The 22729-nt window shown below is 40.2% G+C and overlaps 1 protein-coding gene across 4 annotated transcripts in view; it reads right to left on the bottom strand.

Annotated features, from left to right (window-relative positions):
* Positions 1–22729, bottom strand: part of BDNF (brain derived neurotrophic factor) — a 54899-nt gene that overhangs the window by 18061 nt on the left and 14109 nt on the right. The window contains exon 1 of one of the 4 annotated variants that reach the window (XM_090263082.1): positions 16891–17177. The exons of 2 other annotated variants lie outside the window; for them this stretch is intronic. The gene's annotated coding sequence lies outside the window, so the exon portion shown is untranslated. Of the gene's footprint in view, positions 1–15769; positions 15895–16890; positions 17178–22729 lie in introns of those variants that run through there. One more of the 4 variants, XM_090263090.1, reaches the window with a different exon arrangement.

Genomic DNA, 22729 nt, shown 5'->3' with positions numbered 1-22729 from the left:
CTTAAATCAACAAATTGGGCCCATTCATGGGTGTTCCTTCATGGGTGAAGTGATCCAAGGACCAGTTACCTCAGCCCTGTGATGAGATACAGAATTCTTGCCCTGCCTGACTCCCAGCATCTTTCCAAGGGTCATCAACACATGAAAACAGGCTTTGTGAACTATAAAGGGCAACTCTGCAAAAAACTGTCATGGACCCAACACCAGTCTGACGGCTGACCATGGCCAGATGTAGGAGGGGACTGAGACTCATACCCAAAACTGTCTAACACACTGAGGTGGTAGAAAGGAAATAAAACTTGCAAAAGATGGAATCTCAAGGTAAACAGAAAACATGAGCAGGCTGACAAAGAGACTGGAAGAGGAAGACATGCCGTTAAATGACTCCATGTGTAGTTATCTGCAATTGAATATACTGTAAATCCTGTAAGTTTAACAGGGAAATTGGAGAGACATATATAGGAGCAAACTGTAAGGTTACAGATGTGACTACGAATGCAAAGAAATGGCCCTTATTCTTGTGATCAGTACAGTTGTTGGAGACATGTGCCTGTCACACACAGGTAAGCCTCCATCTATGCTCCAAAATCAGATGAAAACATCAAACGCTTCTGAAAATGCTCCTTAGAGGACCTTTCACCCCAAATTTAGACACTGAATGAAAAACCACTTTTGAAAAGGTAAAAAAAAAACCAACCCTCATCTCCATATGTACAGTCATCTGGAAAGCAGATCTCCCATTAAAGGGATGGCCAAAGCCGCACTGCAATGTTAGACTCATGAAAATCTGAGGGTGGCTTCCCTCATCTTCTGAAGTGAAACATTCCGAGAGGCGGAAGAGAACCACAGGCGGAAGTTCACTGGGGGTGCCCTAACTTGATACTGCTGTCTCCAGGCCTCATTAGGAAAGCAGAAGTCTGTGTATGGAAGGCAGAAAAAGAAAGCAAAGGCCTCCTTTCTGCTGTGATTAAGGAAGGTCCTTGTTCAAGGTGTCTGGTTCCAGCTGGGCCTAAGTACTGTACATGGTGAAATGAATTCTGGGACCACCTCTAAATATAATGACGAACCTTGACTTTAGGCCATGCTGAGACCCTAGCCCCCATGTCATTTTGAGTCAAATACAACATCCTCTCACCTCCAGCTTCATGTTTCACAGCAGAGCATGTTTCCTTACAAAAATTTCACCAGGAGGCTTACTATCTTATATCATTTCAAGTTAGTGTCTCCTCTTGCACAAAGGGCTTTTTAAACTACCACTGATTAAAAATAATACATTCTATTTAATTAATAATTCATTTATTCACTCAACGTAAGTTACTAAGAACTTACCAGGTTAAAATGCATTTTGTTTTTAAGGAAAATTATTTTCAAGGCTGCTTCATGCAAAATGGGAATAAATTAACTTGGTAATTCTTAATAGAGTCTTCAAGTGACTGTATTTTGGGTTTAAATCATCACTTATTTTCAAGTAGAACAAGAGAATCAGAGACTTCTGGAGGTGGGTGCACTCCCAGCTAATTATCTGTAGCTTTCAAGGGAAGCGTTTCAGTCTTACTCCAAGTGGTCAATTTTACATATTGTAGTTAACCAGTTAGTTAGATGTTCACAAGATCAAAAATAATTCTTTAAAAAAAAAATGTTTACGAGAACGCAAGGACAATAAGCTGACACTCCCAAGGTGTATGTCAGGGTCAGGAATACAAGCTCGTGTTTCATCAGCAGAACTCTGGCCACTCAGTTGAAGCTGAAGGTCATACCAGCTATGTTTCTGTCATTAAAGCTCCATTTCTGCCTCTTCTCCCTTCAGAGCTAGAAAGAGCACCCATTTTCCCATGGTTGGGTTATCAGGAAGGCCTTTCTTTGGGTGTCAACTCGTCAAACTTACAGCTTAGGAGGATTGTGACTTAGCCTTCTCCTAAAATTTACCTTTTAACTTTTTGTCCATTTAACGGACATTCTCTGAGCACAGATGCCAGGGACACTGAAATGAGTGAGAGAGAATCCCTGCCTTTGGGGACTTCAATGTTAAGAGGAGGGAGGGACAGTGGGTTAGACACCTTAACCAACAATAATAATTCAAGGTAGTAGATGCTATAATTGACAAAATGCACAAATTCTCCCCCTACCCCCCCAAAAAGAAAAGTGGGGCAGGGGAAGGTAATAGGGAAGGGGGGTCTGTTGGCCCAGACTTTTGTATAATATAAATTGTATTTGTAGAGTAAAAGATTATATTACTTGATCTGCTAACCTCTTAGCACTTACAAGCCATAAAGCAAGACCTGTCTTGAGTACCCACAAAGAGTTCAATGTTGGTGACCTTTTGGGACACACATAAGCTGGGAACCAAAAGACTCATTTACAGATACTTACCTAGATCTGATTTCCCATTCAAAGTGCTTTCCTAGGTGAATTCGATAACGTTGAAATCTGTATCTTTTCCATGAAGGAAGGACATGTTGAATTATTTAGCAAGTACCTATGGCACCAACTACTATGTATGTGTCCATCAGTTGTCTATGTGGAATGTGGACTAAGATAATACAGGTGACATAGTTTTTGGTTTACAAGTTTAAATTGCAGAGTTAAGACTAAAACATATGGGAGAGAAAAAGCTAACTAATAAGACATCTTTGAGACAAAGACCATATCTCATTCAACTTTGAAAAAATGACCATTTATTCAACTTTCTAATAGTTCTTATTTGGGATAACCATGCTTTTATTCCCTCAGGATTCTGAATTGAGATCAGAATAGAAACAAGTTGCCAAATGGGAATTATAATACAGGGTCAGCCTCATGCTAACAAACCTGTGTTATAAAACACAGTGGGGCCTGTTTGCTGTCTCAAACTGAGGCCCTGGAACCCACAGAACTGGAGGCAGAAAGCTGAGAACTGAAAAGAGCAAAGATCTTGGCAGGACCTACGAGAAACCATCCCTGGGTTTATTGCTTACTGCATAATGGCTAGAATGCCAAGAAGCTACAAATGTGGATGTGGCAGTCCCTCAGAGAGAGAGAAATGCAGTGGTATGTTGCTTCAGTTTATTTGGTTTATATGCCATAGAGTCCAGAGATAACAGAGCTAACGGGTCAGATTACTCACTCTTCTTTTCATGGAAAGGAACAAGTAATAGGGACAGCAGAAGGGCCCAGGATGCCCCTCTGACAGTGTTCTCTTTTAGGGAGCAAGCCCCTTTGTGGAAATATAGCATGGGGGGAAAGGATTTCACTTAACATTATTCTAGGCATAGAGAATATAAGTAACTTGTCCAAAATCACAGGTCTAGTAAGTGGTGGGCCAGGAATTAAACCTAGTCATCAGGCCCAGTAATTCAGGTACCACAGGTACCAGGCCTGGGCTGCCATGTGAAGATTCTATTTAGGAAATGTTTCTTTAAAGTTCAAAGACTATCCCAAGCAGGATACTCCAGAATATCCCATCCAGACTCACAGAGAAGATACCCAAAACTGATTTAATGGTTGTACAACTGTTTATGTAATAAACTACTAAGTTGGAAGACACAGACCAGAGGTGACCTAAAAATTCAGATAAGGCATGTTTATCCCAGGCAGGATTCTTTCTAGAAGAAGGAGAACTAGAGCTGGGTCTTGCTGAAATTAGTAGGATTCAGATGAATGAAATGAGGAGTAATGAATAAACAAAATAGACTCCAAGGATAACAACACAACAGTGTTGGTCTTGTCAACTTTGGTACACAGTGAAGTGAATCTGGGCATAAAGCATGCTGATAAAGTTTTTAATTGTCTTGATAATAAGTAATAAAAGATGCTCTTGTAGGGCTGGAAAGTGCCAATAATGTTGCTGAAATCCAAAGCACTTACTATGCCAAGCATTGATCTGAGTACTTTTTACATGTATCCACACCCTTAATCCCTACTACTACTGTGTTGAGGCGGCAGCCCAAAGATTTGAAATAATCAGTACAAGGTGACTAACCTAGTAAGCGGTGGACCTGGAATCCAGCTCGATTCTTGGGCCCAGGAATGTTGTCCCAGACCTTTTGCTCTCATGTGGAAGTTTCTGATTAGGAAATATCTTTTAAATCAGAAGAATATCTTTAGCAGTCTTCGTTCTCAAAGCCTCTGAATTTCTGATTATTTACAAGGCTGCAAATTCCTTCTAACCACGCTCTAAACCAAGTATAGGGACAATAAAGGATAGGTCTCTAAATCACAGGATATTCAATTTATGTGGCTTCCTGTGCAGCAATTCAAACTTACCTGTACATCCGGACCACTTGTAGAAGTTTCTAAATATAACATAGACCAAGGTCCTATACTAAACCTATGAATCTCAGGAACTAGGATCTGATATCTATATTTTACAAAAAAATTCAGCTCTATATTATGTTCTCCAATAGTTCATTCAACAGGAGCCTCAGCTTTCAGCAAAATTACAACTTCAAAGCTCAAGGAACAAGACATCAAAAATTACACATTTTCCTCCCTCTTTAAAAGAGCACACCCAAAAAGGAAACTAAAATTTAAAAATCCTTAAAATAAACATTTTTTAAAACTCTTCCCATCATCATTTTCTTCCTTGGCACACAGAAGTTTGCCAGTCTCAGCTCTAGGGAAAGTGAGTGACAATATTGGCCTACACCTGTGCCAGGCACTCATATTAATGCCTCATGGGTGAAATATGGTTTCTTTCCTGAATACAGTAGGTCATGGCTATAGACAGACAGAGTAATGGTAAGAGGGCCGGGTTAGAAGTCATTGGGCTGTAATCCTCACTCTGGTTCAACAGCTGTGCATCTTGGCTCAAGTTATTTAACTACTCTGAGCTTCAGTTTTCCTTGGATTTATTATATAGGAATAATGTCTGCCCCATCTTTTTTCAAAGGTTATTTGTAGGATCAAGTGGAATGACACATGTGGATGCAGTTTTTTGTTTTTGTTTTTTTTTTTGCATGGAACACTCGCCTTTAGATATTATTATTCAAATGTGCGATCTTGTCTAGATATGACTTTAGCCAATACAGTGATGACAGACCAACTGAATTTTGGTTTCAGTACCAATGCTACTGTGGCACTTCACCAGAGCAAGATTTGATAACCTCTGATACCGCTTGGAATAGTAACAGTGACAGTTCCCCTAAATTTTTACAGGAGATTGATTCTGAAGAATAATCACAGGCTCTGGAATAATAGACACATCCAAGTTTTAAGAAAGTCATTGCCAGGGATGTGAAAACCAAAAAAATATACTGGTATTTTAGGAAAAGCATTTTAAAATAAATTTTACTAATAGTGCTAAATTATCATGATTATCATGATTAATAAAATCTATAAGACAAGGTCATCCTGCATTGCTTCTCAACCATTATATATGTATAATCATTTCTAAAAATTAGGCAATGGGAAACATTTCACATAGAATTATCTACTTTATCAGGTTACCATTTGTGAATACTTTGACCCAGCAGATGAACGAAACTCTCAATACCGGAAAATGACCACAGGACTGGGCAAGAGGACCGTCATTTTCATGGGAAAGGAAGGAAGATTTAGGACTTTGGTGTTCTTCATTGTTGATTTTTTATTTAGAACAATAGTTTCCCAGCTGGGTTTTGTAGAATATAAAGGGGCCTTTTTCAAGGGTCAAAATTGGGTTAAGGGGGCAGGACCTGATGCTCTGACCTGTAGTTCAACTAGAAGAATACTGTTTATTTTCATTTTAACTATTGGAGTTCCACAGAAGATTTTGTTAGGGGGAAGAACAGTTCCATAATTTACTTATGAATATTTATACCTCTCATTTGAAGGTCGTGTCTCTCCCTGTGATTCTGTCTTGAAGAACAAAGAACGGAGTGGCCTTTGGCACCATTTACAGTGAAAGAGAAGGATAGGAGCATGGCTATATGCTTGGTATTTGAAGGAAAATGGGACCTATTTCAACTTCCTGTGACCTGTGACTTATTTATTTATTTTTTTGAGATTCACAAAGAACTATGTGAAAATTTGCTTCCTTGTTATACATTGTATATCAAGAGTTTAAACATTTCTGAGTTCATGATGCCAAACTGTGCTCTAGTTATGACATGTGTATGAACCATGAACACCACATACAAATTCTTACTTACACCACATATTTGAGCAAAAGCACCTCCTGAGTTCACAGTAAAGGAGACCCAAAGGATTGAAAAAGCTATTTTTAGTAAACTATTAATAAATACTAGTACAAAATTTTAACATGTTTTGACTCATGTTTAAAGGAAAGATAGTATTCACTAAGCTGATTTTTGTCTTCTTTTCCTTAGTATAATCATACAACCAACTTCTAGTAACTGAAAGTAGTCTCACAGTTTGTTTCTTTAGGGGGAAAACACACTGGATTAATAAACACTGTCAAATGAAAGACAGATTCCTGGATACTAAGAGGCCCAAACATATCCTTGTATTTAAGGAAAAAAATCCATCAAAAAGTCAGTGGTCCAGAAGGTCTCCTTCTACTGTGGCTTTTATCAGCGTTATTATAAGAGTTCCTCATGAAATAGCTTGAAAAACAAGATGTTTAAGACAATGTCTAATATGCATTTTTGTTGTCTTAATTTGACCACAAAATGATATCTGAAAATTAGGGGGACAATAAAAGATCAATCTCTTCAAAGAGAAATGAGTTCTTCCAAAATGTTACAGTCCATCATATGGGCTGAATGTTCATAAATAACTCAGAGAATCTGCTCAACAGATTTGTTTCTAGACCAGGCCACTTTTGAAGTGAGTCTATGAAGAGGTAATGGAAGCTTTACTTGGGAGAAACACTGGAGTTCCTTATTAAGTAGCGGCTGAAGACTGATGACTCCATATAGGGGGGAAAATGGCTAGCCCGGTGCCTGGTACCCACTGGGCACTCAGTTAATGCTTGGTGAATTAATGACTAAAAGAATCACTTCCTGTGTATAACACCTTTACTTCCTTTAAAAGAAAAGTTCTGAAACAAGAGGAAACGTACATGCAGCAATATAAACTATGACATATGTCATGTCCTCAAGGGAATGTAAATAGTAAGTTGTTTGCTGACTGACAATATGAGTACTTGAAAGGAGTATGAGAGATCATAAACAATAAATATTTGTGAGTACTTGGTGTGGGCTATGCATCCTATGGTCTAAACTTGCATTTTAATGACATCTCTGTGTTGGTTAATATCCAAATGTTCTTACAGAAGGGCAAAATAAATTAGAATAAATTACAAAAAAATAACTCTATCCATGTTGAAACCTAGGGGGGAGGAGTCAATTTCTTTGACAGTTTACATTTAAAAAGAGAAACTCTTTGAAAAACTGAAATAACTGAAGATTTTTATGGCTCCCAGGCAGAAGGAAGGTAAATTTAAAAAAAAAAATTTTTTTTCTTTAAGTTAAGCAACTCAACTCTAAAAATAATCTAATGTCAAAAGTTAATTTCTTGAGCAATGTGGGCATCTGAATCTAATCAGGACTCTTTTTTTTTAAAGCACTCTCTTCTGTCTGATTCAAAACAAAATAACTACTTTTGAGAATCCATGTGTAAGTACAGAAAAAGTAAAAGTACTGCACTTTGCAAAGAAATGGGAAGGATTTCAGAGACTCGATTAATGATTCTACACATATTTTAAGTAGAGGATTCAAAGACAGAAATATATAATTGTCACCATTTGGATTATATGTGATCTAAAAATTAAGAGCATACTTATAATGTCAATTTATTCAAAAAAACTTAGGAGTACAAAGGTACTGCGAAGTATAGCTCACTCCGACCTCCTACATCAGTATGTAATCCTTTCTAAAAGGGTTTCAGCCTCTATTTAAACATCTCCAATAGGAAACTGACCATATGCCAAAGAAGCCCCTTTTTCTCTTTGTTAGATTATAAATCCCCTTAATAAAATGCTTTACATGTAGTAAGCTTTCAATATTTGTCTAATTAAATGGAACTAAAGTTCTAGATACTACACGCACTGCCCCGATCAGTATGGCTCATTTGGTTGGATGTCATCTCGCAAAGCGAAAGGTCGCCAGTTCAACTGCCAGTAAAGCAGTATGCCTGAGTTGCAGGTTCGGTCCCCCGTTGGGGTACATGCTGGAGACAGCCGATTGATGTTTCTGTTCCTCTCTTCCTCCCTCCCTTCCCTTCACCAAAAATAAATAAAACCTTTAGATTATGCACAGTACCTAAACTGATATCACTGATCCCAGATCTGCTATCAGGGACAACAAAAACAAACCCACTCCCTCCTCCACATGTCAGTTCTTCACATTTGTGAAGGCTGTCCTCTAAACAAGGATATCAAAAACAAATCACACACACTGCCTCTCTAATCTCCCAGCCATGGTGGCCATTAACAATCAGTTAGAAATTTTTTTTTTCACTGAGTCTAGACAGCTCCAGAATTCTTAACCCAGCATTCCAGGTAGCTACCACCATGGGGTTTTGTCACCCTTAGAAACTCCAGCCTAAGTCTTCTTGTCCTGGGCCACCCATCACAAGTTCCCAGTTCCCTCAACCATTCTCACATGTAGTGATTTCAAATCCCCTATGCACCCTGGTCACAGTGATCTCAATATAGACCAGATTGTCCATGATGTACCTAAAACGACCCATTTCAGACCCTTGGAATGAAGATGATACTCTTTAACAGTCTACTTAAAATGTGAAGGAGGAATTATTAGCTTCTCCATTTCAGTATTATGCTTCTATCCGTACAGATCAGTAGCTGTGCTCACTGGCCCTAGTCATGCCAATGGCTCACACTGAGACATTTAGGACATCTGGGTTTCCTTTCTATGATCTATTAAGTCATCCCCCCAAACCTGGTCCCAAATCCCTCTTCTATACTATTTATATAATAGATTTTTAACCTAATTACATTAGTTTACACTTAAGTGAATGTAAATGATCCAGACTCTATCATTTAACAGAATGTCTGTTGGCTTTATGCTTCAATATGATAAGCATTTCATCTGTGCCTTCGGATACATTATCAACCAACATGTTAATGCTGGATGTCCTTCCTCAAATGTTGCATAAGAGAGAACACCTTGGACAGTCTGGTCTAGGAATGTGGCCTGGGACTCTGCCAAGCATCTCTTCCAGCAGCGTGAAGCAAATTTCTCAACCTCCAGATTTTGCATGATGTAAAAGAAAGTTATCTGTGTTTAAAAACACTCCCCATAATTCAAGAAATAAATGAGCATGTGAAAGGAGAGAAACTTGTTTTAGTTTGGGCACAGTTTCAGTTTTCAAAAGCACATGAAGGCAGAAAGAAAGCATCAAAAAATGCAGCAAATGCTGATGGTAGCAGCTCCAAAACCAAGACTGATTTAGACTAAATCCATGTGGCAAAATTTCATTCAATGAGTTTTCTTCTTTTTCTCTCTCCCCCCAAACCATTCTTAGCCTCTTTCTCTTTCAGAATTCTTTTTCATGAACAATATTGTCCTGTACCTGATCACTTCCATGAATGACACAAAGTGCAGACAATATGGTGACTTTCTTTGATTTCTGTGCTTACTAGAAATTGGCACAAACTTAACACATACTGTTTTCTACTTCCTGAAACATTATAACTGGCACTGCCCCTGGCTTACAAAAATTTGAAAACTTTTAAGCAAAAATCCACCAATTAGTTTATACTTGCTGCTGTCTAAATCAACTTTAACATTTCATATGTTCCAAATAATCTTATGAGTGAACCAAATTGTGCATAAAAAATTTTTAGACAGAACTAAGCCAACTGAAGGACATTTGTTATAGGTACTGAGGGAAAAAAGAAAGTATTATTACATGTATTTTCTCCAAGTTCTGCCTTTGCACCAAGAAAACAAACATTTTTCTACAATTATGACATTTCTTTGTCATCTACATGTTTGTCAGGATCTGAAGCAACAATTAATCAACGTATTTGTTCATTCAACAATATTTGTCAAAGTGCCTCCTCTGCTAGCAGCAGTGTTTTAGATGCTATTATAGAAACATGCAGAAATGAGTTAAATACAGTTTTCGTCATCAAAGAATTTTAGCTAATTTGTAACTATTGTTTCTTGGTTCCATTACCTTATTTTGGTGCTGACCCAGATGTATATCTTTGGCTATTGTAAGGTTGAGATAATTCTTAGGTTTCCTTCTTATACTTTTTTGCACTTACTTTTCTTGGTGTTTAAAGTCTTGCTAGATATATGACCCTTTATTTTATTTTTAAATCTTTTCAAATCATTAAAGTTAAAATCAGATTACAGATCAAAAAAATTCTTAAGGTCTCTCTACTCAATTTATCTGGTGTCACTGCATCTTGGAAAGTGCAATGAATTGCCTGTGGTTAAGTGAATAAAATCAGAACCTTTGCATTCAATGCTGCAGTACATGTCCTTGAAAATAATTAGTGTTAAAAAAGGAGACCGGCCCTTATTCCCAGCAGGCTATTCTACATTTGGCTACTGTATTAAATGCTAAAAGGCCTTAGTGTATGTATTGACTTGTGAATCTGCCTATTTTAAAATCTCATGTACAACCCCAAGTGCGTACTACTAACCCACCCCTTTCTCCCTTCCCTCACTCTCTTTCAACAAACTTGAATAGGATCTAGTAACTGTAGCCTTGGAAAAATGGCTCACATGGCAAATAAGCCACTCCACTGGTAAAGCTGGTGATTTTGTTCCCTAGGTGGCACTATTACTTCAACTTTTGATGAGTTGCTTAAACTACTTGAAAATGCCTGTTTCTATTCTTTGTGTTTCCATTATAAATATGTTCATTCTATACATAATAGTTGTAACTTAATGACAGGTTGCCTTGTAGTTTTATTTTAATAAGCCAATTTGAAATTAAATGATTTTTTTAAAATATAATTTTACATTTCCTAGTTACATTGTCGCAGAATTAAGGAATCTTCTTTTGCCAGCCTTCCTCCCTCCAAAAATGCAGAAGCATGTCAGAAACACAGAAGGTCGTCATAAAGCTTCAGTCAGACCAAAGGAAATAAGATGAAAGCACATTTAAGAGCTACTAGGTTCTGCGAGCTTTCAAAATCAGGACATTACTACCATGACAACCAATGAAAGTTCTTTCAAGTGAACCTTTGGGGAAAACTGTATAACATTCATCACTATGGGCTCTTTAAAAATAAACTTTTACTTTATTATGGCTCTCACTGAAGCTTGAAATTTACTTCACTCCCTCCCCTCCAGTCACTTTCCTGTCCCACACCCGGCCCCCAATTCATCTAATGAAACCCATCCTAGATTTTTAGGCAGTGTTTAAATGAGATATCAGGGTAATGAGCCACTTCTTAGCATCCAGGATGTTTTTTCATATTTGCTTCACTAAGAATATAAATGCCCCAGAGTTGTACTTGAACTTGAGTACTTGCATTTGTTTTAAAACTTTTTTCAATTACAGTTGACATTCAATAGTATTTTGCAGTAGTTTCAGGTGTACAAGCGTAGTGGTTAGTCAATCATATACTTTACGAAGTGTTACCTCTGATATTACACGCACTGTACATAGTTTTTACAATTTATTGAATGTATTTCCTGTGCTAAACTGTACATCCCTGTGATTATTTTGTAACTATCAATCTGTACTTTTCAATCCATTCACCTTTTTCACCAATTTGCATTTAAATAAAAGCTTCTATACCTCTTAACTGACCACTCAAGTTTTTCCACAGAAAAGAGAATACCTTCCTGTTCCACTTAGTAAACACACCCATTAACCACTTCCTCACTCCAAAAAGTTTTTCCAAGTCAATGTATTAGTGAGATCCATGTTTCCTGTCTGGATCAATAATGATTCCATATATTTAATAATTGGATCCATTACTTTCCTAAGGCTTTAATATAAGTATTCTGGAAAGCCAGAGATGCATTTAAGTATAAAATTATTTAGGATTAAACAATTCTATGCCTTAAGTGAAAATTTAAGGGAAATTTGAGGACACATATGCGTAAGTTTAAAAATACTAAAGCCTTCTTCTGTTTCCAGGGTTAAACCCCACATACATATGACATACAGCTTTCATTTGCCAACATCATTTATTGCTTAACATCACTCCATACCAAACAGAATAAATGGATGCAGAGTGTAAGGGGTAAGTTTGCTCATTCATTTTTGAAGCCCATCTGGCATGCTATTCATCCTAATAAAGAGAATTTATCACAACGCAACTTAATGTGATTCTTGTCCCAGTGATTTCTTCCTCCACTGAACAACAGTTTGCATTGACACCTAGAATTCCCCGGAATTCTCTCCTCCATTCCTATTTAAAATGCAATTCACAGCTTGAGATCACAGAGACTGCCAGTGGCTGAATGACTGCACTAGATGGCTGAGAGTCCTTCAATTAAGCAGCAATTTTGCAATTAGTGGAAACTGAGTGCTAACAATCCTTTGAAAACTAGTTGAGACAAGTCAGCAATTACTCTATTAAAAGGGATATATTCACTTGCATGGGCTAGGCTAGCCCCCTCATGCAAACTGAAATCTTCCGTGTGGGGAGATGCAAGTTAAAATGTTTTAACCATCACAATAAATTCAGTATTATGTACATCTGAAATAAGAGTGCCATTCATTTTTTAAAATCTCCAGAGATTTGCTATTATACACTCTCTTTGCTGTTTTCATTTAGGGAGTCTAAAATTGTTCTTTTTTCTACTCTGGGACAAAATTTCTAAATCTTAAAATGTTAATGAGCTACTTGTATATGACTTTTGCATTGTGTACATATTAGATATTTTTGAAGCTTAGTAAATGGATTCTATGACTGAGACCTAAAGTTGATGTGTGTGTGTGTGTGTGTGTGTGTGTGTGAGAGAGAGAGAGAGAGAGAGAGAGAAATTTACAGAAGGTTTTAAAGACAAATGTAAAAGAAATTTGAACAAGCTCTTTGCTATATTATCTGGTGGGTGTGCTCAGCTTGTTGTGTGAGCTGAGCTACAAACCAGAGCTATTTACGTTAGAAAGAAATGAGATTATCCAACATCTACATTTTGACTATTGAAAAGCTGGGACTAGAAGCTTCCAGGAAGGAGGGAATTATTTACATTGTAATGATGTCCTATTAAACTGAAAACTCAGGGACTTTGAGCTAAGATTTTAGAAAAGTGCATTATTTAAAGGATTCTCCCCTCCTAGTGAGTGAAAATGAACCGGCAATATTCCAGCACCTTCTTATCCCTCTTTGGCCATTATGAGATTTGGCAATTAACTCACATAGTATAAAGGAATCATTTGAAGTAATCATTGCATTTTAGGCAAATAATCACTTCCTGGGTTCTTTTGTTTGCAAGTTAAAATTATACTTACTGAAAGGACATCCTAAAACAGATTTCCTAAATGTCTCATTTTCTCCATGCTTTAATGTTGACCTACTATACATCTCAACTGACCTTAAATATCACTTTAAAATAAACAAGATTTCCAGGCACTGATTCAGCTCTGAATGGGCTATGAAAGGCTCCAAAGGTATGTGAAAAATTACTGTTATTTTGCTTTAAAAAAATGTGAGGTCTAAGTGTGCCTGCAATGTTCTAATGTTTCAAAACATGTACGTAAGTCTTGTTTATCTGGGAATCATTTCTTTCTGCTGATATCATTGATAAATCGGAAACACTCTGTAATAACCTAAAATAACTCTACATACATAATACTAATTATTAGACTATATTTACCAACATTTATCACATTTTGCAAAATAAAGTAGAAGACAAAACACAACGACTTCATGGCCCTGGAATTCCAGTAATGGTGACTAACATGTTTTAAATTCCAGTAAAGTTTATGGTTACATTTCAACAAGTGTCTCTTTCCTTTCTCTTACCTCTACTGCTAGTCCAGAGGTTAACAGACAAAAAAAAAAAAAGTCTTAAGCAAGGTATTTGCAAAATCAGGGAACAGGAGTTAGTGATTACTTTAAATGGGTGCTGTTCCCACGGTCAAAACTTTGAAGTATAATTCTTACGTGCAATGTGACTTTTATGTTTAATAACTTGAAGCACTATGCACCATAAACTCAGAAACCTCCAACCTAAAAATGATAATGTTGCATGAGGTAAACATTGAAGGCTCCCATGTTCATATGAATGAAATCTGTAAGTATACCTCAATAAATAAAAGTGTAAAAAATATATGCATACATAAATATAATTTTATAACCAAGATGACTTTTGACATTACAACAAATTGACATAAAAATAATTTTTGGATAAAAACAGAGAGAAGTTATTTTTCAAGAAGTTGGGCCAGTTCAAAGGTTTCTTTTAATAACATAACACGTTTTATATGCAGTTAAAACCCAGCGTTCGTTATTACATACTGCTTTGCTTTAAAAGATAACTGTACTAGGAGAATGAATAAACATTCAGAACTATGCTTTTCTTTGCTTCTGGCCAAGAACATTCCTGCATTCTTGTCAGAAAATGTTCACTGGGTACTGCTGACATTGAGGAGTAAGTGTAAGACACCTGGAGAATTCGAAAGGAAGACCCAGGAAGCCCTAACACACCACCAACCGCAGCCTGTCGGAGCTCCACCAGCGAGGAAGACTTTCTGCATTGGAGCCAAGGAGGCGCCAAGGAATCAAAATTCAACGGGAGTCAGAAAGCATCATTCAACAAGTCCCTCCTACCAGCTCCCGAAGGGATCCAGCAAAGCCACCCCTTAACACTTCCCCACCCCCAGGCTCCCGCCCCCATCGCTGCTCAGGGCAGCTCGGCCTGCAGAGGGCACCCTCTACCTTCCCTAGCACCTCACTCCCTGCCCCCTCCACCTCCTCGCCCCTCCACCGCGTCCCTCCACCCAGCTCCACGACGGCACACAAACACAGCATCTTCCGACTGCGATTCTAGTTTGTCCCGGCGGCCGCGAGGCTCTTCTCCCTTGGGGATGCCCTCAGTCTGCAAGTCCCCTTCTCTTCCCCTCGGGCATAAAGCCCCCAACCCTCGGCTGTTTCTTTCCAGGCACAACTAGCTCACTCACCCATTCCATCACCCCGGCTCTGCATCCCCAGAGACCCACCCGAGTTAGGACATCCTTCACACACATCCCATCCACCCTGCCCCCCAGCCCCCAAACTCAAAACTTTCACTTCCTGGAAGGTGTGCCCCAAGGGAAGTGTACAGGGTGGAAGAGGTGTGGGCACAGCCAGCCCCGAACTTCCGCAGCCCCTTAAGGTCCGAGCTGCGGGGGTGTCTCAAATTTTCCAAGATGCATTGGCATTGAACCTGTATCCGTCCTTTTTGGTCTCAACTCGTGAGGAGCAGGTGACCATGTGACACCGCGATGGAGTTCCAGGGATGGGGATGCGGTCTGAGGGAGCAAGGGGCCCCCCAAAATTTGAGCAGGGACCGCCCAGCCCATGGGAAAGATTCACATCCCAGCATCGGCACCGTCACCGCAGTTGGGGCCCCCGACAGCTGGAGCCCTAAATCTCAGGACCCGTCCCCTGCTGGGGGAGGGTTTCGAGGGATCCCCGGGACGCCGTCTTTGCTACCACCGCGCAGCTCCAAGTGTCCCGTAGATTTTCTCTCCCCCACCTCAGGGCTCCCCGGGGCCCCTGTCCCTCGGGGATCCTGGCTGCGCCTCTGGTTCCTGTGATGGGAGGAGAAAGCTGCGCAGGAACAACCTCACATCCCTCCTTCTTCTAGAGGGGACGAAAGAAGTTCTAGCCTCTTCCCATAACTTCGGGGACCCCCTCCCGCCCCCCAGCCAACTTTCCCTCGCAGACGGGCGGCTCCCGCGCCAAGCCCTGTGCCTGCTGCTCGCCTACCTCGGGGTCCACACAAAGCTCACGGGTCCCCGGCAGTGGAGTCACATCGTTGTCCGGCTCCTGGCCCCTGCGCCCAGACCCTGTCCCCGTCGCGGAGCCCCTCGCTGCCCGCCCCAAAGCAGGGGTGGCAGCTGCAGTTCAAGTGTCTCATCAAAGCTTCACGAAGAGGAGGTGGGGGGCGCGCCGAGCCGGCTCCTCGGCCCCGCCCGGGAGCCCGCGGCGCGACGGGGTGCGCGGGATAGCGAGCGGGCGGGTTCGCCCGGGCGCAGCGGAGACGGCGACCGGGAGCTCCAGCCTGCGCTTGGAGCTCGGGTCAGACATTATTTAGCCCTTCGGTTGAGCTTCGATTGGTCAAACGGCGCCGCCCCCCGCCCCCCTCCCCCGGCTCCCCCGCGCCACCGATACCCGTGCGGGGCGGCCGCTTAAAGGGAACGCCGCCCCTTTTCCTCGCCCCGGATCAGTCTCCGGGACTCCCGGGGCTCCCCAGGCCCGCATGCCCCGCGCTGCCTGTCCCTGGAGCCCCACGACGTAGCCCCGCGAGCCCGGCGCCAGCCTGGGGCACCTCCGCAGGACGCACGCGCTGTGCCCGCCGCTTCTAGGGGAGCCCCAACCTCCGCCCCGGGGAACCCCGCGTCCCGCGCCCTCCGCGGAAACCCCGGCTGTGAGCGCTGGGGCGGGAGGGAGCGAGTGCAAATTTTGCGCCCCTGGGGTCTTGCTCCCCTCTCTTGAAACTCCCAAAGCCCCATTCCAGCACCCAAGTTCTGTGTGAGGGGGCGTGCGTATCCCCGGCCACGGACACACCTTCCCGCACCACGGAGCTTGCAAACGCCAGCACACAATGAAATCGCACAGAGCAGGGGGGGCTATTGGTTTACTCCGCTGCCTTAAACACGCCAGCTTAACAAGAGTTCGTGCGCTGACCTCTCCGGAGTTTGCCTAATAGGAATTCAATCAAGATAATAACGGTATTCTTTATTAATGAACGCCCCCAGATAACGTTACACCAAGTTACTTGCTCCAGCCAGGAAAGCCGAAGCAATGACAGACCTCACTAAAGCCACACACTTTCTAGCCGACCAAACAGGGAAAAACGGAAAGAGAAAGAAAGAAAAGAAACCCACCTTTTCAGTCACTACTTGTCAAAGTAAACATCAAGGCAGCTGCTCGGGGGGAAGACTTCGGTCCCAAAACTCCCAGACTATTTTTTTCCCCCACGTTCCCTTTGGTTAAAAAGAAGGGGTGTAGGGGCGAGTAGTTGGTGCCTGGTCTGTACTCCTTCTGTTCTGCAGCAAAGAAGTTAAATTATTGATAGTGGAAAATGCATGGCGGAGGTAATACTCGCACCCCCTGAACGAGGAGCTCCATTTGATCACGGCAGAGGCAGGGAAATTTCATGCTAGCTCGCCGGGGGGAGCGACAGCGCCAGCAGCCCTCTCGGCGGTGAATGGGAAAGTGGGTGGGAGTCCACGAGAGGGCTCCACGGTGCCTTGACGTGCGCTGTCATATGATACCTCCGCTGCCTCGAAATAGACACTCTAGTGCACGAATTACCAGAATCAAAATTCAGCGCATTTAAAATGATACATCTTTTATTAGAAGAGTTCCGTTCCAGGCATTGCATAGTTTTGCAGATGTTTTCACTTCCCTCCCCAGCAAACTTACACACATAAACCATCCCTTTTAATAATGGACCTTGACAGCAAAGATAAATAAAAAGCCTTCAGTTTTAACGGGTAGGGGGAAGCATTTGGCTCAGCGGATCCTCCCTTCGTCCACCCCCGCCCCCCAGACCGAAGAGCAAACAGTCTTTCTGATTCATATTTACCAGTAGCTGAGATCCCTGGAGAGAACTAAAGTGGCCAGGGTCCTGAGGACCATTTTTAATTTGCCACTGGACGAACCCTGTCAACCGTCTACCTAGGTTTCTGTATTAAACCTGAATTTTCTTCCCATTAGTTCAGCCGATTCTTACGCACTACGACAGACCTTAATTTTTAGAACAAGAAACAATACAGCAGTACTTAACTTGGAGTCCTGGGACCTGCACGGAGCATAAAAATCACCCAGGTACCTCTTAAAATGCAGATTTCTCTTCCAGACGTGGTGACTTAGTAGGGGTGGGGCAGGATCCAGGGGTGAGCATTTAACAAGCACCTCAAAGAATTCAGATGCAGAAAATCTGAGGTCACACTTTAAAAAACAATCTCTCTTTAGGCATGCATAAATGGGTATCAGAGGAATCTCCTATTTCCCCCAAATTTGAGCAGGCAGTTTTGTGTGTATGTGCATTTTTCTGTAATTTCAAAGACGTTTGACCTAATAATTGCTGTACAAATTTCCCTAAACACTCCAACGTTAATTTGGGGAAAGGGAAAGATTTATAAACAGTTTCCTTTCCTGGACCCTCTTGTGGTGATCAGGAATGTGCTGTTGAACTGAATATGTAATGTTAATATATACTCAGTGCAGTTTACCTAATGGTTTATAGTTAACAAAATGGGTTCACTTTTTATTAGCTGTTTTAGAGCTTCTAAAGGCTAGCGACAGAAAATATTATTTGCATGTTATAAATGAAGAACCAGAGGCTCAGTGCCATGAAATAATGTGCCCAAGTTCACACAACTAAGTGCCTGAGACAAGATTTCGGTGAACTCAGGAACTTCAGGTAGAAACCTACCTGCCTCCTCTACTCCAAAATAAGCGAAACTGTCTGCTCCTTGGAAGTGTTAGGATGTGTGATCGTTCAGAGCATCTTTGCAAATTGTTGGACCGAATAGTCAAATTACTCAAATATATGCATATTCTTAGAGTGTCACACATTTAGCTTTGCACCTCTGTCAACTTGACAGAGCACATGACCAATACAAACTACCCTACTCACAGATAGTGGAGTTTATGCTGGAATATTGAATGAATGTGAAATATGTGGGCTAGCCAGAAGCAGTAATGGTCAGAAGGCATGAATCTGGGCTCGGCCACCTCAGAGAACTTCTGTATTGATTCCCAGGGGTGTACGCTGAATGCAGACACAATTTCTTTTAATATTGCAAAACAATTTAAGAGGCTAATTTTGTAAATTAAAAAAATACTTACACTACTTTATAAAGTACCGGAAGAGTTCTACTCCTGCTAACTTCAAACTGATGCTTACTTTCTAACTTTAAATTTGCTTGAAAATGAGTTATTTCCCCTGGTTTTCAAGCTCAGTTGTAATTTACTTCTTTCCTGAAAAGTCTGGCAAGCAAACGTCAAGAATCTTAGTAATCTTCTCAATGCTACTCAGTTAGAAATGATGGCAAATCTTCTACCTGTTAAACTCACATTGCCACATCAGCATTTCCACTCAACAAAATGTTCTCATTTCTGAGACTCTCATTGTATCTGCAGCCAATCTTCATATTTCTACTCTCCCTCGACATTATACAAATAAATGTTTGTATCTTTACTTTCCAGTGTGTGGTGCAGTTTTACTGAGGAAAAGACAGAAGAGTCAGAAGTAGCAGGAATATTTAGAAATTAAAAAAGTTCAGATGCCAATTTAGATAAACCCTCTGATGAATCAGACATCTTGACACTTCTAAGCACTTCCAAACTTTCTACTTTGTAATTATAGTGTTACCAGATTTGAAACACTTGCCTTCTTGCCTTAGAAGTACATCTTACATTAAAAAACAATGACACCAAAAGGAACTAAAGTTGTACCAGTGCCTTGCATGGAATTCTAAATAATACTTTATTTGTTTAATTCAGGTAACATACACAATGTTTGAGGTCTAAGATCAAACGTTTTACCAAATTATTTTCCTATTGTGATCAAGAGGGAACTAGGAGAAAGCTTCACTGCTTGAAAAGAAAATGCTCCCTACTTCACGTTTGTGGGGCTTCAAAGATTAATTTTTAATTTTGACTTTTGTTTCTTTTTTTGTTATTGTCTAATACTATGCTAACTCAGTGTTCTAGAAAGACAAAGTTCAGGAAGAAATGTAAATTCCCATCTCCTATTGCCAGGAAATATATACTTATCTTCATTACCCAAGTGGGAACAGGGGCAGAAGGCTCAAATTTGACACTGACATACGTTTTTCTATTAATAATCTTAATTGGCTGAGGTCAATCCTCATATCACTACAAGCATCTATGTTTAATTATGTTTATTTAGGTTTCCTAGTTATTCCTGCCTTCAGTCTCCTTGCAAAAGAAATTGTCTAGAATCAAATAAATTGATCTAAAAAACTGCTGAAAATTGAAGTAATTAGCATAAAGGAAATAATAAGTAAAGAAAAACTCTTGTGCTGAGCAGGGTGGCAAAGGTATTTTCAAATTCATGCTGGATGATGTCAAAGGCCCAATCCAGTGTTGAACTATGCCACCCACAATCCTCCAAATTATTAAATAAGGCCTGTCCTGAGAAAAGTCTCAGGGGAGAAATAATATCCCTGTTCATTAGATGGCACCATAGTGTGAGGTGTGCTCTTCTCCATGAGCTTTTATTGAACCATAAGGATAGTTTGATGTCATCCTTGAATGTGTCCAAATTGGTCAACACCTGTTACAGGAATTATATAAACAGGCAAGGCCATCAGTGGCAAACAAAAGAAAGGGACATTGGTAAGACAATGTTAAAAGAGCCAGAATTAGGAGAACAGAACAAGGAGGTAAAAAACTGGTCCCATCTGGGAGTAATACTTAGAAAAACAAGAAACAAGTAATACTTGGAAAAACAAGTAATACTTAGTAATACAAGAAAAAAAGCACAAAAACCATTACCAAACAGCTGAGACTAACCCCCAAACACATGAGAGTCATCAACTGTAACCTCTGACTTACCAGATTTTCCCTGAGAACATTTAAAAATTAATGGTGAAGAATACATTGGTTTACTCATTGCAAGATTTCTATAAGCATGTTCAAAAGGGATGTGATTATGAACTTAGGACAAAAGTTAGAGCTGACCATGACAGCTGACTGTGGTATTTGTTGATTTTATGGGGAGAAAAGCCATGGAAAGTATTAAGAAGTTTCAACCAGAGGGTTTCAGGACATTGAAGCAGATTGTAAGGAGCAGATTACCTTATTTTTGAGAACCAACTATTGAGGTTGTGTGATGATTTGGGTGAAAGATTTTCTACTACTAAATTTTGTATTCTTTATGGGGAAACTTAGAAAGATTTACAAAAAAAGGACAATTTCGAAGAAAATAACCACTGAACTTCCCAAAGTCATATGAAAGACTCGTGCTAAGAATTCAGCCTATTTTTATGTGATTCTGAATCTACATAGTACCTGTTTTTAATGATCTTTTTGATGAAGGACCTGGCTGGATGTGCAACTGGCTCTCTTGCCCAAGTCCTTTAGATAGTACAAGCATGGTGGAAATAAAAATTTCAATAGCATACATGTGGCAGTAAGTATCAGATTTGTCTAGCATACAAAATCATTTGGAAACATCTGAAACTCCTGACTTTCTCAATGGCAATTTACCTTCAGTTTATTACCTCTATAGTTACATTGGCTCAAATGATGAAAGCTTGCTGAGCACCTACCACCAGACACACTGCTCGATAGACTGTGATACAGTGAGATGAATAAACTACATTTCCTCCCTTTAGGTGCTCACATTCTAGACCATGAAATGTGTCTTCTAATCCATTTGGGCCACTTGTGAATTAGTTAAAGGTAGGAATTTTGTTTTGTTTTGTTTTGTTTTGCCATGGGTTTGGTGTGTAGGAAGAGGAGCATCAGCATGCCCCTAGTGGTTAGGGCGTAGTAGTGATAGACAAGAAACTTGGTCCCAAACCCACATGGGCACCTAGCAGCTGGGGAGGACCCACCACTGTTCATCAGTGATCCAGCTATCCTTGGGTAGTGGTGTTTTACAGAAGTAGGTAAAGGGTAAAAGGCTGGGGGTGGAGAGAGTAGTAGAGAGGAAAGGAGACAGAGTTCAGACAAATAACTTTTTCTGAATATGACGAGGTAGACATAAAACAGTAGAGCCAGAAGAGATCCCAAAAGACTATCTCGTTTTGCTCACGAATCGTAGGCCTATCATTGCAGACGAGGAAAGTAGACTAGTCATCCTTTTTCTGAGGACCTTTCTAAGAACCCAGCAATTATAGTGCTTTGACATTCCCACTTGTAACACATTTTTGTTCTCGTTGTAATTGATATCTTATTTCATTTCATCCAACCTTAGTGAAGATGGGGAACAGCTGCTTACTAAACTCCTTGTATTATTAAGTCACCACTCAGATTTTTCTCATAGCAAGAAATCAGATCTCACAACCTTTCTTCATAAACTCCAACTTCCAATCCATTAATCCTTCCTTTGGTCTACCCTGGACCTCCTCCAATATCTCCATATTCTTCTGCAAATATGGAGCCCCAAACTAGACATGTGTGTGAAATTATCCAGGGCTCAGGAAGCTTGGGAGTCATGAAGTATCTGAACACAGCTGTTGGGAAAAACTAAAGGGAAGATTCAATCAGATTAACAAATCCTCTTCTTATAACTTAGAGACCGAGGTGGTTGTTTCATAAAAAGATAAACCATCTTGTCAAACTGTCTCTTCTATCCTTAGTTTTTAGGGGAAGTATTTTTTCAAAAGAAACACACCTTGATTAGGACATTTATTTTTAATACTTCTTTCACTCTCAATAAAATTGCTTAAGAACAAGTGATTTTTCTGGACTCCACTTAATTTCCTAAGTTGTGGACCTTTAATTGTTAAATTGGGATAGTATTTATTTTGAAGTAATTTTAATGTAATTTTGATAGTATTAATGTAATTTATCTCAGAAGGTAAGGTCTACAAAACACCACACTACTACTAACGTTTGAACTTTTAGCTAAATTCAACCATTACCTCTCTCTCTCTCTCAGTACACAAAACTTAATTAGAATAGTGTAAGACTATGCTAAGTCCACAAGACAGAATTATGCTAACCTACATGATACCTAGC

The sequence above is a fragment of the Furipterus horrens genome, unplaced genomic scaffold (genome assembly GCF_987537825.1).
Source record: "Furipterus horrens unplaced genomic scaffold, mFurHor1.1.pri manual_scaffold_2, whole genome shotgun sequence".
Classification (NCBI taxonomy): Eukaryota; Metazoa; Chordata; class Mammalia; order Chiroptera; family Furipteridae; genus Furipterus; species Furipterus horrens.
The sequence above is the reverse complement of the archived record's forward strand: the minus strand, read 5'-3'. Positions and strand labels throughout refer to the sequence as shown.